This window comes from Bos taurus, chromosome 15, assembly GCF_002263795.3.
Source record: "Bos taurus isolate L1 Dominette 01449 registration number 42190680 breed Hereford chromosome 15, ARS-UCD2.0, whole genome shotgun sequence".
Taxonomy (NCBI): Eukaryota; Metazoa; Chordata; class Mammalia; order Artiodactyla; family Bovidae; genus Bos; species Bos taurus.
The window spans coordinates 31,404,310-31,417,381 of NC_037342.1; the positions used below are offsets into that span (position 1 = coordinate 31,404,310).

At 46.9% G+C, this 13,072-nt stretch overlaps 1 protein-coding gene across 2 annotated transcripts in view; it reads left to right on the plus strand.

Moving 5' to 3' along the window:
• The window catches only part of GRIK4 (glutamate ionotropic receptor kainate type subunit 4), a 493,259-nt gene that overhangs the window by 290,205 nt on the left and 189,982 nt on the right, over window positions 1-13,072 (plus strand). The gene's annotated exons all lie outside the window — the stretch shown is intronic.

A 13,072-nucleotide genomic window follows, 5' to 3' on the forward strand; every position in this document is an offset into this window, starting at 1 on the left:
ATGTGTGTTCCGTAAACATAGGGGGCTTTCCCTAAAACTTCCCTCCATCACCTAGAAGTGTTTAGTTTTCCCTTGTCTGTACTTCCTTAGAAATCTGTGATTCTCTCTACGGGACCACTGACTTCATTATACAGTAAAGGTCTCTTTCTCTCCGTACCGCCACCAGTCCCCAAGACAGGCCAAATGTTTGAGAGCCAGGGACCCCTGGTCTTCGTTGTCTGTGAGTCTCCAGCACAGTGAGCACCTGTGGGTGCTTTACGGCTGGAATGTAATATGATTTTGTCAATCATGTACCGTATTGTGTGGTGGTCATTTGCTTTTAGGCTCCCCAGGTGATGCTAGTGGTAAAGAACCCACCTGCCAATGCAGTAGACATAAGAGATGTGGGTTTGATCCCTGGGTCAGGAAGATCCCAGAGAAGGGCATGGCAACTCATTCCAGTATTCTTTCCTGGAGAATCCCGTGGACAGAGGAACCTGGCCAGCTAACAGTCCATGGGGTCACAAAGAGTTGGATGTGACTGAGCATGCAGGAAGGAGATCAGAACGTAAATCAAAATGGTGTCATATCACAGATGTTGAAAGATGATGCCAGGGAAAACTGTCCAGTCACAGGTACCTCAGAGAGCTACAAAACTCTGAAAACCAAGGAAGGAGAACCTTGATGATTTCTGAGGGTGAATCTAGAGATGGTGGCAGCTCAGGATGGAGAAGATGCAGAGAAATTGGAGGCAGCAGGTGTAGACCACCAAGTGTAAGATGTTTCATTTGCTGAGGTGGAGAGGAGGGGAAGGAGAAGTTAGAGGGGAAACCAGAGGAATAGTAGTATTTTCCTCATACAAGCATATTTTAAAAATTGAGGCACAATTTATAGACAATAAACTGCATGTATATACTTGACTTTATTGGAGTACAGTTGATTTATAATATTGTATTAGTTTCAGGTGTACAGCAAAGTGAATCACTTATACATATACCTCTTTGTGGTTGATTTCTGTCGCTTTACAAATGTGCTGCTGAGTGGAACTCAAGTTAGAGCCACTGTCACTGAGGGACTGAAGTTCTGAAAGGTCCCAACAACCCTCTGAAGGATCCCCACAAATGAAGACACTAACAATCTTCTCGGAGAAGGCAATGGCACCCCACTCCAGTACTCTTGCCTGGAAAATCCCATGGACGGAGGAGCCTGGTGGGCTGCAGTCCATGGGGTCCCTAGGAGTCGGACATGACTGAGCGACTTCACTTTCACTTTTCACTTTCATGCATTGGAGAAGGAAATGGCAACCCACTCCACTGTCCTTGCCTGGAGAATCCCAGGGACAGGGGAGCCTGGTGGGCTGCCCTCTATGGGGTCACACAGAGTCGGACACGACTGAAGCGACTTAGCAGCAGCAGCAGCAGCATGGGCTTCCCTGGTGGTTCAAACAGTAAATTATCCACCTGCAATGCAGGGGATCTGGGTTCAAGCCCTGAGTCAGGAAGATCCCCTGTAGAAAGGAATGGCTACACACTCCAGTATTCTTGCCTGGAGAATTCCATGGACAGAGGAGCCTGGCAAGCTGTAGTCCAAGGGGTTGCAGAGTCAGACATGACTGAGCAACTGACACTTTCACTTTCACACCCCGTTTCTAGCCTCATCAGTAGCATCTTCGAGGTTCAGTTTCTCTTCACCAAGTTGGTTCAGTTGAGCTTTTAAGTTTTAGCTATGCTAATGGGTTTCTAACAATATCTACTTACGGTTGTACTTTGTATTTCCCCAGTGATTAGTGATGTTTTTATGTTTCACAGGTTATTTGCCACCTATGTAGCCTCTTTGTTGGAATGTCTGTTGGAAAGGGATCTTTTGCTCATCTTTAAAAATTGGGTTGTTTGGTTTCTTATTGAGTTTTGAGAGTTCTTTTTATATTCTAGATACAAGTCTTTTATCAGGTATATGCTTTGCATATAATATTTTCTCCCAGTCTGTGGCTTATCTTTTTGTTCTACTAACAGTGTCTTTTGAGGAGCAGACATTTTAAATTTTCATAAAGTTCAGTTTTCCATTTTTAATTTGTTGGTTTTGCTTCTAGTGTCACATGTAAAAAATGTTTTTCTAATTCAAGACTACAAAGATTTTCTTCTAGAAGTTTTATAATTCTAAGTCTGTGATTTATTTTTCTGTTTGTCGTTGTTCAGTAACTCAGTCATGTCCGACTGTGACCCCATGAATTGCAATATGCCAGGCTTCCCTGTCCTTCACCATGTCCCAGAGTTTGCTCAAACTGATGGCCATTGAGTTAGTTGGTGATGCTATCCAACCATCTCATCCTCTGTCGTCCCCTTCTCCTCCTGCTTTCAATCTTTCCCAGCATCAGGGTCTTTTCCAATGAGTTGGCTCTTTTCATCAGCTGACGAAAGTATTGGAGCTTCAGCTTCAGCATCAGTCCTTCCAATGAATATTCAGGGTTGAGTCCCTTTAGGATTGACTGGTTTGATCTCCTTGCAGTCCAAGGGACTCTCAAGAGTCTTCTCCAACACCATAGTTTGAAAGCATCAGTTCTTTGGCACTCAGCCTTCTTTATGGTGCAACTCTACATTCATACATGACTACTAGAAAAACCATAGCTTTGACTATATAGCTTTCACTATTTTGTGTTAATTTTTGTACATAGTATGAGAGAGGGTTTATTCCATATATAAGACATGGTTTGAAGTTGTTTTTTTTAAACTCATGCATATCCATTTGTTCCAGCCCCATTTGTTGAAAAGACCATTTTTTCACTGCATCTTTGTTAAAATATGTTGTCCACATAGGTACTTTTCAGAATAGTAATTTTTATGGAAGAGTAGAAGCAGGCATTGTTGTCGTTGTTGTTGTTTAGTCGCTAAGTCGTGCCTGACTCTTTTGCGACTCTAGCTCCTCAAAAGCCAAAACAAATTTTACTCAAACATTTAAAAGTGTTATCAGGCACTGGCTACAGAAAAAAAATGAATGAAGTGAAAGTTATAGTCTAAACTGTTAATTAGAGTATAAGATCCATGGGATTCTATAAACGTACATAGTTGGAACACTTAATAAACTTTTGTGTTCAGAGAAGGCTTCCAGAAGGAGGGGAGGTCTGAGCTGAGGGTTCATTCTGAGTAAGAGTGGTGAGTGAGCAAAGGTGAGGAGGCAGAAGGCAGAGGAGACTGAGCAAAAGTATGGGGGCATGGAGCAGCTCTGTGTGTGCATGTGTGTGTGCCTGTGTGTACCTGTGTGTGCATGTGTGTGTGCCTGTGTGTGTACCTGTGTGTGTGCCTGTGTGTACACCTGTGTTTGTGTGTGTGTACCAGATGGTGCTGTGAGTCAGATGGTTCAATGTTTCTAAAAGGTAGAGATGGATGAACAGAGAAGCACAGTATAAGACTGGAGAGCTAGAGCCTGCTCTTGTCTGCCATATCAAGTAATTCATTTGTTTGGAGATTGGAAGCTAAAAGCTGGGGTTTGCACCTTAAAAGGATCACTGACAGCTGTGTGGGAGTGATTGAGGAGTGCTGGGTGGTGGTTAAAACTCTGGAGGCACAACATTGTAAAACAATTATACTTTAATAAAAAATAAAATTAAAACATTAAAAATAAAAGGTGAGAGTTAAAAGGTTGCAGTGATATCATTGAAATCAAAGAACTGAACTAGAACAGCAGAGCTGAGACCAGAGAGAAAAACAGTGATTCGAGAGATACTGAGGAGGGACATTCAAAAGCAACTGGGAGTTGAGGGATTGGGGAGAAGGCCTGATGCCTGGGTAGCTGGTGCCACCGTTAACTGAGCTCAGGAATGTAGCAGCAAGAATCCCCGGGCGGGGGCGGGGGGGGCTTTTAGTGTGGGTCTTACCAAGTCTGAGATGTCAGACATCTGGGATCATTGGGCAAGTGGACATAAGTCAAGCATCCCTGTGGGGGAGCCTATAAGTGGAATCATATAGGAAGCCCATGGGAGTGAGGCGAGAAGAGGGCTCTGTAGATCCCTGGGGTTCCCTGGTATTTTAAGGGCAGGCAAGAGATGTGTACCTTGAGAGAATGGGCAGGGAAGTGGGAGGAAATTTCGACCCAGGGACTTTGTGTTCTAGAAGCCATGGAAGCTGAGGGGCTCAGGCCAAAAAGAACCCTCAGGACCCTCAGATGCAGAGGAGGCGGCCTGATGATCCAGTCTAGCAGCTCATGGACTGTATTAAGTCTGTTGTAAGGAGCTGGGTGAGGAGGAGGAAATGGCAAGCCACTGGAGTATTCTTGCCTGGAGATTCCCATGCGCAGAGGAGCCTAGTGGGCTACAGTCCATAGGGTCTCAGAGTCAGACACGACTGAAGTGGCTTAGCATGCATACATGCACAATCTTGGGCAAATTGCTCAACATCCCCTTTCTCAGTGTTCTCATCTATAAAATGGGACAGTAAGTCGTAGAGTTGTTTGAGGATTAAGTGAGGTGATACACACGATGCTCTTTACACATGATGCTCTTTGAACAGCACGTGGCAGATACAAAGAGTCATGCTACTCAGGACTTAACTAGACCAGGAATCAACTGTGCCCACCAATTTTGCAGAAATGGCTCTTGAGGGTTATTTGCTTTGTGGGTACAGTTTGAATGGGGTGGTGGGGACAGAAGGGAGAGTATGAAGGGTCAAGAAAAATGTGGAATGAATAGCAAACTTTGAGTAATCACTGGAGAAGCCTGGCTGAAGTTGAAGATGGAATGAAAGGAGGGTGAGGTGACCAGCTAGGTCAGTGTAGTCAGGGGGGTCTGGATGGGAAGGGAGGGCTCTGACCATGTTTTATTTAATTAATTGATTAGTAAATATATTTATTTATTTGGCCGCACTGGGTCTTAGTTGTGGCACGGAGGATCTTTAGTTGTGGCATGTGGGATCTAGTTTCCTGGCCAGAGATTGAATCAGGCCCCCTTCCTTGGGAGCACAGAGTCTTAACCACCAGACCACCAGAGAAGTCCCCTGGCCATGTTTTAGTGGAGAGGAATGAGGGGATCTGGGAAAGACACTGAAAGATAAAGAAGAGCAGGGAAGCGTGGTGAGACAGAGAGGTGGGCAGGTGGGGGGTCTCCTAGCACGACTCCCGACATCTGAGCCCGAGGGAAAGAGGTGGGGGCACAAGACTGAGGGGTTCACCGAGGGAGGCCTCAGCTTAGCGAGCCAGCAGGCTGAAAGTGAGGAGTTGAGAATAGGCAGCGGCTATATGTGAAGGTCCATGCTCTGGCCTGAATTGTATACCCCCCTCAAATCCTTATGTTAACACCCCAACACTCAGTACTTCAGGGTGTGACTGTATTTGGACATAGGGTCCTTAAAGAGGTGTTAGTTTCTCAGTCTTGTCCAACTCTTTGTGACCCCATGGACTGTAGCCCGAGAGGCTCCTCTGTCCAAGGGATTATCCAGGCAAGAATATTAGATTGGATTGCCATTCCCTTCTCCAGGGAATCTTCAAAAGTGAGGTCCTATGGGTGGGGCCCAAGCCAACATGACTGATGCCCTTTTAAGTAGAGATTAAGACACAGACTCCAGACTCACGCAGTGAAAAGACCAAGTGAATATGTAAGGAGAAGACGACCGTCTGCAAGCCAAGGAGAGAGGCCTCAAAATGAAACCAAACCTGCTGATGCCTTGGTCTTGAACTTCTAGCTTCCAGAACTGGGGGAACAATCAAGTTCTATTGTTTATGCCCCATCTGTAGTGCCATCCGAGAAACAGATACCCTGTAGTGTGAGAGGACAAGGGCTATGGTGCCATGTTGCCCCCCAGGTGAGGGGTAGGGTGTGAGTTTGTGGTGGGAGCAGCCTGCACAGTGGTGCAATTGCCACCAGCCAGAGGGATGACTGAGACCAACGAGGGCAAAACAAAGGGTGCTGGGAGGACACGGGGAGTGAGATGTACCCGATGAGAGATGGTGGAGGTGGGCCGGGGCCCCTGGGGGACAAGCAGCCCGGGGCTTGGCTCTGGCGCAAAGTCAGCTGGTTCCCTGGAGGCTCACAAGGCCTCCTCTTCTTGCTGCTACACGGCTCTAATAGATGTAGGCGTGTTATAGATACTGCCTATAAAGACTCTCTAGTAAAATCTCTTTATTCCCACCTCAAAGAGGTAGAGTATCAAAGCTTTTTGAATTCTTCACCAGACGATCAGGAAGAACCAAGGGATTAAAGAGTCTGATTTTTCAATCTAAGGAGTCACTTGTGGGCTGCTGAGAAGTTGTAGAGGGAGGACAAGCCCTGCTCTGATGAACACAGGTGAGCAGAGAGCAGGAGAGCCCTAGTCGCAGGGAGGAGGGCTCTGCACGGGTCCTCCGTCCTGGAAGCCCGGGCATAGGAGCTGTGTCCAGTCCATACCTCGTCTAATGCCTACTGCTCCCAGCCCAATGTCTGCTCTTGGCTGTAGGGCATGAAAATCAGTGGCCTTGCATTATTTATTCACTCAGTACCATTCATTAAAGACTCCATGCATGTGTGAGTCTGGAATTGCACAGTTGCAGAGATGAATCAAGCGTGGCCTTCACCTCAGGGAGCCAACCGTCTGGAGGAGAAAAGATGGACAAATAGGCATGATAAATAATAGAAAGCCAGAAGTGGTTACTCTCTGAGGAAAGGTACAGAGAAGTTTCTGTGGGAGTTCTAAGAAGAGGGGATTGATGTGGGATGGGGAATCTGGGGAGTTTCAAAAGAAGGAAGAATAGCTCTGGGCTTTTCTGTTTTTAGTTCTGGGCTTTTAAGGCACAAGCTTGATGAGGAAGCTCACAGATAGAAATGGAAAGATAAATACCCCTCCAAGGTAGTGCGTGGAAATCCAAGGAGAGCAGCGGGCTGGGGAGTCAGGGGAGACTCATTTTTCTCTTAAAAAAATTAGTTTATTATTTGTTTCTTTTTAAAAAATACTTTTATTTATTTGTTTATTTTTGGCTGTGCTGTCTTCATTGCTGTGCGGGCTTTTCTCTTGTTGCAGTGCACGGGCTTCTCATCGCGGTGGCTTCTCTTGTTGCAAAGCACCGGCTCTAGAGCACAGACTCAATAGCTGTGGCGCACAGGCTTAGCTGCTCCTTGGCAAATGGGATCCTCCTGGACCAGGAATCGAACCCGTGTCTCCTGTACTGGCAGACAGATTCTTTACTACCAAGCCACCAGGGGCGCCCTGTTATTTATTTCTTGGCTGCGCTGCATGGCATGTGGGCCTTTGGTTCCATAACCAGGGATCAGTGTATTAGAAGTGAGGAGTCTTAACCACTGGACCACCTGTGGTCAGCAAAGGCTTGGAGGAAGGACCATAACAGGCCAGCCCAGGTCCTAGCACAGAGGCACTGTCACCGTGGGAGTGGGAGGGGTGCTGCAGGTAGAAAGGTGTGGAGGATTCGATGCCATCCTAGAGACTGGATTGGGACCAACCCTTCAGACAATGGGGAGGTTTAAGGGCTTCAAGAGGGTCAGAGATCACGCACCCTCCCCTCGGTGGTCGTGGCCACACCCACTGGGGTGAGTAGGAAAGCATACAGGGGGCAGCCCCGGCCTGCCAGCCCCCTGGGGCAGGCATCCTCTCCAGAGTGGATGTAGGCATGGGCCCAGAACATGGCGGGGCACTTGGGCGCAGGTGGGCAGGGCCAGGAGGCCACCCTTTCCTTAGAACTCAGAGATGCTAGCAGAGGGTAAAGCTCTTGGTCGTGGGGAGAAAGGCTGGTGGAAATGTGACGGGTCATGGCTCCCTGGGCAGGAAGGAGTCATGTTCAGTCCATGTGGGTTTGAAGAGTCATTACACAGTCCCCATGGCTGGAAAGGGCTTCCCTGGTGGCTCAGTGATAAGGAGTCTGCCTGCCAATGCAGGAAACATGGGTTCGATTCCTGGGTCAGGAAGATCCCTTGGAGAAAAAATGGCAACCTATTCCAGCATACTTGCCTGGGAAATCCCATGGACAGATGAGCCTGGCGGGCTACAGTCCATGAGATTGCAAAGAGTCAGACATGACTTGGCGACTAAACAACAACACGGCTGGAAAGGGGGCAGACCCTGATTCCTGATTGGGTCTCCCCAATCATCTTGGCCTTTGCTTCAGAGCCAGACCGCCCCCTCCACCCCTGCAGAGCAGTCCCCAGGGATGGAGGATATACCAGATGATGGGGCTCCTCCTTGGGTGGCGGCTGGGGACTCAGCCTCCTGGCCCAGCTGCACAGCAAGGCCTGGGGATGAAGGTCAGGAGCAGCAGCTACCAGTTCAGTCCCGAACCAGCTGCTCTCCTTCACCCCCAGGCCCCGCAGGCGACAGGTGGACAGCAAGTGTGCCACTCGGTAATGCCTGCTGCAGACGTGTTCCTCTGACGTTCCAAGGAGGCCTGAGCATGTACCTCGTCTTGCTGCCCGCAGCCTGGGAATCTGGTTCTTGTCATCTTAATCTTCTACTCCCAATAATACTTGATGCCAGCCAACCACCCAGTTGAGGTTGTTCCCAGTCAGAAATTAATCATTGTCTAAAACCTAATGAAAACTTGTGCCCAGGAAGGCATGGGAGTTGGGAAGAGAGGGCTGGGTTGTGGATCTTAGTGAGCTGGTGAGAACCTGCCAGGTACCTCTGAGGACAGGTCCTGAGTGCCTCCTGCCAAGGGGCTCTCATGTGCCCCTCAGTGTCCAATTTCCATACGCCCTCTTCCCCTCCCCGGCCGTGATTCTTCTGTCTCAAAGTGTGTCCTGTGACCCTGTGTGAGTTCACTGTGTTGTGTCACGTGGCTGGCCGGTGTCCTGTCTACGTTAGGTTGGGCTGCCATAATAAAACAGTATAGACTGGGTGGCTTCAACAACAGGCATTTATTTCTCAAGTTCTAGAGGCTGGAAGAAGCACAAGCTGGAATCAAGATTGCCGAGAGAAATATCAATAACCTCAGATATGCAGATGACACCACCCTTATGGCAGAAAGTGAAGAGGAACTAAAAAGCCTCTTGATGAAAGTGAAAGAGGAGAGTGAAAAAGTTGGCTTAAAGCTCAACATTCAGAAAACGAAGATCATGGCATCTGATCCCATCACTTCATGGCAAATAGATGGGGAAACAGTTTCTAATGTCTCTAAATGCAATCACATGGAGGATTAAGGCTTTAAGAAATGAATGGCGGGGGGGACCATATTTCAGTCCATAGCACACATCTTTTTTGTAAATTGAAGTATAGTTGATTTACACTATTGTATTAATTTCTAGTGTACAGCAAAGTGATTCAGTTATATATATTGGGTTGGCCAAAAAGATTCATTCTGGCTTTTTCATAAAATCTTATGGAAAGCCCACATGAAGTTTTGGCCAAAGCACGCGCACACTCACGTATATTCATTTTCAGATTCTTTTCCACTACAGTTTATTATAAGATATTGAATATAGTTCCTTGCTAGGTGCGTGCTAAGTCACTTCAGTAGTGTCTGATTCTTTGAGTCCCTAGGGACTTCAGCCTGCCAGGCTCCTCTGTCTATGGAATTCTGCAGGCAAGGATACTGGAGCAGGGTGCCATGTCCTCCCCCAGGGGATCCTCCCAATCCAAGGATTGAACCCATCTGCCTTATGTCTCCTGCATTGTCAGGCAGGTTCTTTACCAGTAGCACCACCTGGGAAGCCCTTTATTTATCTATTTTACAGACAGTCATTTGTATCTGGTAATCCCAAACTTCTAATTTATCCCTCCCTGCTTTGGGAGGTGATTAGGTTTCAGTGAGGTCATGAAGGTGGGGCCCCCGTGATGGGATCAGTGCCCTATTCAGAGTACCCAGAGAGCTGATCTCCCTCTCTCTGCCATGTGAGGACATCAGGAGAAGACAGCCCTCTGCAAAGCAGGAAGCAGGACCCCACTCCACACTGTCATGCTGGTACGCTGGTCTCCTCCCCAGCCTCCAGAAATAAATGAGAAATAAATACCACCCACTCGATGGTGTTTTCTTATAGCTGTGTGAGCCAAGACACACCTGCCTAGACCACTGCTTCTCAGCAGCAAATCCCCAGGAAGACAAGTTTTGTTAGAAGGAACGTGCCCTATGGTTAAGGGCACAGGGTCCATATGAGACCCACCTGGGATCCCCTCCCTCCTCTATACTCACCAGCCCTGTGAATGAAGGAAGGTCGCTTGCCTTCTGTGATCTGTTTTGGGTTTTTTTTTCATCTCCAAATGAGGACAACACAGAAAACACACTCTCATGGAATTCCCAGATACAGTAAGTGAGACTGTGTCCACCAGGACTTACCCTAAAGTGGTCACTGGATGTGTCCCTGTTAACGTTAGATTCATGCCATGGACCCATGCCTCTTTCCCATGACTCATGCCTCTTTCCCAGGAAATGCCATTGCCGATTCCTGACATTTTTTAAGTGTCTCTTTTCTATGCACTAGGTCTGGGCTAATGGTTTCTATGATATTTTTAACAGTGAAACCTTTTTTCCCCACATCACGTTTTTTGTGGAACTCCAATATCTAAAACTGACAGATGTGGAGGTTGTATTAATTGCAGCTGATGTGAGGCTAGAGACTTCCATGAACCCCTTCTTGAAGGAACCCAGAGGCCCTCCAAAGAACACCACTTGAGAACCACTGCTCTGGGCTGCCCCACTTCCCTTCCACTCCCAAAGTCTTCTTCCTGGGACAGCGCAGTGTAATTGTCCAGGTTTCTTCATAAATAATAACCTCATTCTGGTTTGCTTCCCTAAGGCAACCTGGCTAGGAATTTTAGGTGTCCCTGGGCTCATCAGTCGTACATTTAAGGTCCTCTGGCCACTCTCTCAGGTGTGCATGGACTTTGCCACTTGACTTACAGAAGTTCCTTGCCTAGGTCTAGGGGTGCCCCTCTGTCGCCCCATGTATTACCAACCATTGTAAACGAAGTCTAATTTGTATCGCTCAATAAGGCTATGCCTATAAATAAATCCACAAATCAGGAAAAAAATTGCTTTGTCATATTCTGTGTCCTGGTTTTGGTGTGGAAAATGGGTCAGAAGAGGGAAACAGGGGAGTTTTATACAGAAAAAAACAGCACAGAACCTGATCTCTGCTCACACCAGCCACAGGGATTCCGGGGCCTCACTTCAGCGAAATCTATTTGGCTTGATTCTCCGTGTTGCTCTTCTGAGGCTTCAACCTCAGCGAGATAAGTGTGATCTTTCTTATTTTATTCTTGTAACAGCTTTATATTGAGATATAATTCATATAGCACACAACTCACCCATTTAAAGTATACAATTCAGCTGCTTTCAGTATATTCACAGAGTTGTGCAGCCATCTCCGTGATCAACTTTAGGACATTTTTGTCACATGCCCCCCCGCCCCAGAATAAAAAACACTGTATGCGTTAGCAGTCACTCTCCTTCCCCCTAACCTCCCCACCGCCGCCGCCACAGCTGGGCAACAACTAATCTACGTTCTGTCTCTGTGGGTTCACCCGTTCTGGACATTTCACATAAAGGGTGTCTTTTAACAGGTGGTCTTTTGTGTCTGGTTTCTTTCACCGAGCATGTTTTCAGGGTTCATCCACGGTGTGGCATACATCAGCACTTTATTCTTTTTTATTTTTTGTAATAATACTCCATTGTAACGATATACTGCATCTCTGTTCGTCTACTCATGAGTTGATGGATGAGTGTCCCCACTTTTTGGCTATTATGAATAATGCTGCTTGGAACATTTGCATACAAGTTTCTTTATATTTAGACAGAGTAACTACTTTTATGATTTATTTTAACTTTTAAAAATTGAAGTACAGTTGATTTATAATACCATGTTAGTTTCAGGTGTTAGAGCACAGCAATTCAGTTACATGTATATATATAGTCATTTTCAGATTCTTTTCCCTCAGTACTACAAACAGCTGAGTTTAGCTCCCTGTGCTACACAGTAGGTCCTTGTTGGTTACCTATTTTATATAGTAGTGTATATATGTTAATCCCTGGTGGGTCTTAACATATATGGGCTCGGGTCTTCTCTGGTGGCTTAGAGGGTAAAGCATCTGCCTGCAATGCAGGAGACCCAGGTTCAATCCCTGGGTCGGGAAGATCCCCTGGAGAAGGAAATGGCAACCCCCTCCAGTATTCTTGCCTGGAAAATCCCATGGACAGAGGAGCCTGGTAGGCTACAGTCCATGGGGCCGCAGAGTCGGACACAACTGAATGACTTCACTTTATATGTTAATCCCAATGCCTGAATTTATCCCTCCACCCACCCTTCTGTGTACAAGTTTTGATGTAGAGATTTTCAGTTGTGTAACTTCCTCTACTGAGAGAATGAATGATATAAATGGCTAGATTTATTGTGTTTCATGCACCAAATTCTGCGCTGAGCACTTCACACATATTATCTTTGCCATCTTTATTGTAGCCCAAAGAATAGGCTCTCTCCCCATTTTTACCAGTGAGGAAACTGAGTCCCCATAGCTAACACAGGGCAGGGCTGGGATTTGAACTCAGGTTGACACATGTTCTTAACACACGCATACTGAATACTGCTTCCAGAAGTTGGGCAGCTGTTGGTACCACACCACTCCAATCATTCACCCTAATTAAGTCACAATGATTAAATTTCAGTGGTGTGCCACTTATATACATTGTCTTACCGAATTCTCACACCCACTCTGTGAAGTTGTCTTATTGATACTATCCCTTGCCCAGTGAGGAAAGAAGTTCATAGAAACTACTCCCTGGGTGACATGTCTCATCGGTGTCTGAGCATGGAGAGCCAGAGGTCAACAGGACCTCCAGCTGCTCTTTGATACCACAGCTCTCCTTCTCAAACCTGGCCTCCTTCAACCCTGTATCACCTCGAGGACAGTTTCTCATATGCCCAGAAGTACTATTTTCAAAGCAGAGCCACCATCTGCCTTTTTTTGCACCGGTGTGCCTGTCTGTGCATGTAAACCTATATCCAAGGGTATCGCTACTCCCGACCTAGGGTCCTCGTGCAGGTAGGACCCCTGGTGGCCTACCGTGATATTGCAGGGTTCTTGAAGTGGTTAGTCCCATTAGAGTTCATGCTACACCAGACTTCAAGCCTAGACCCTTAGCAGGTAGAGGACTTGCTTTTGGACAGTTTTGAGGCTGGCAGGGTGGAGGTGGA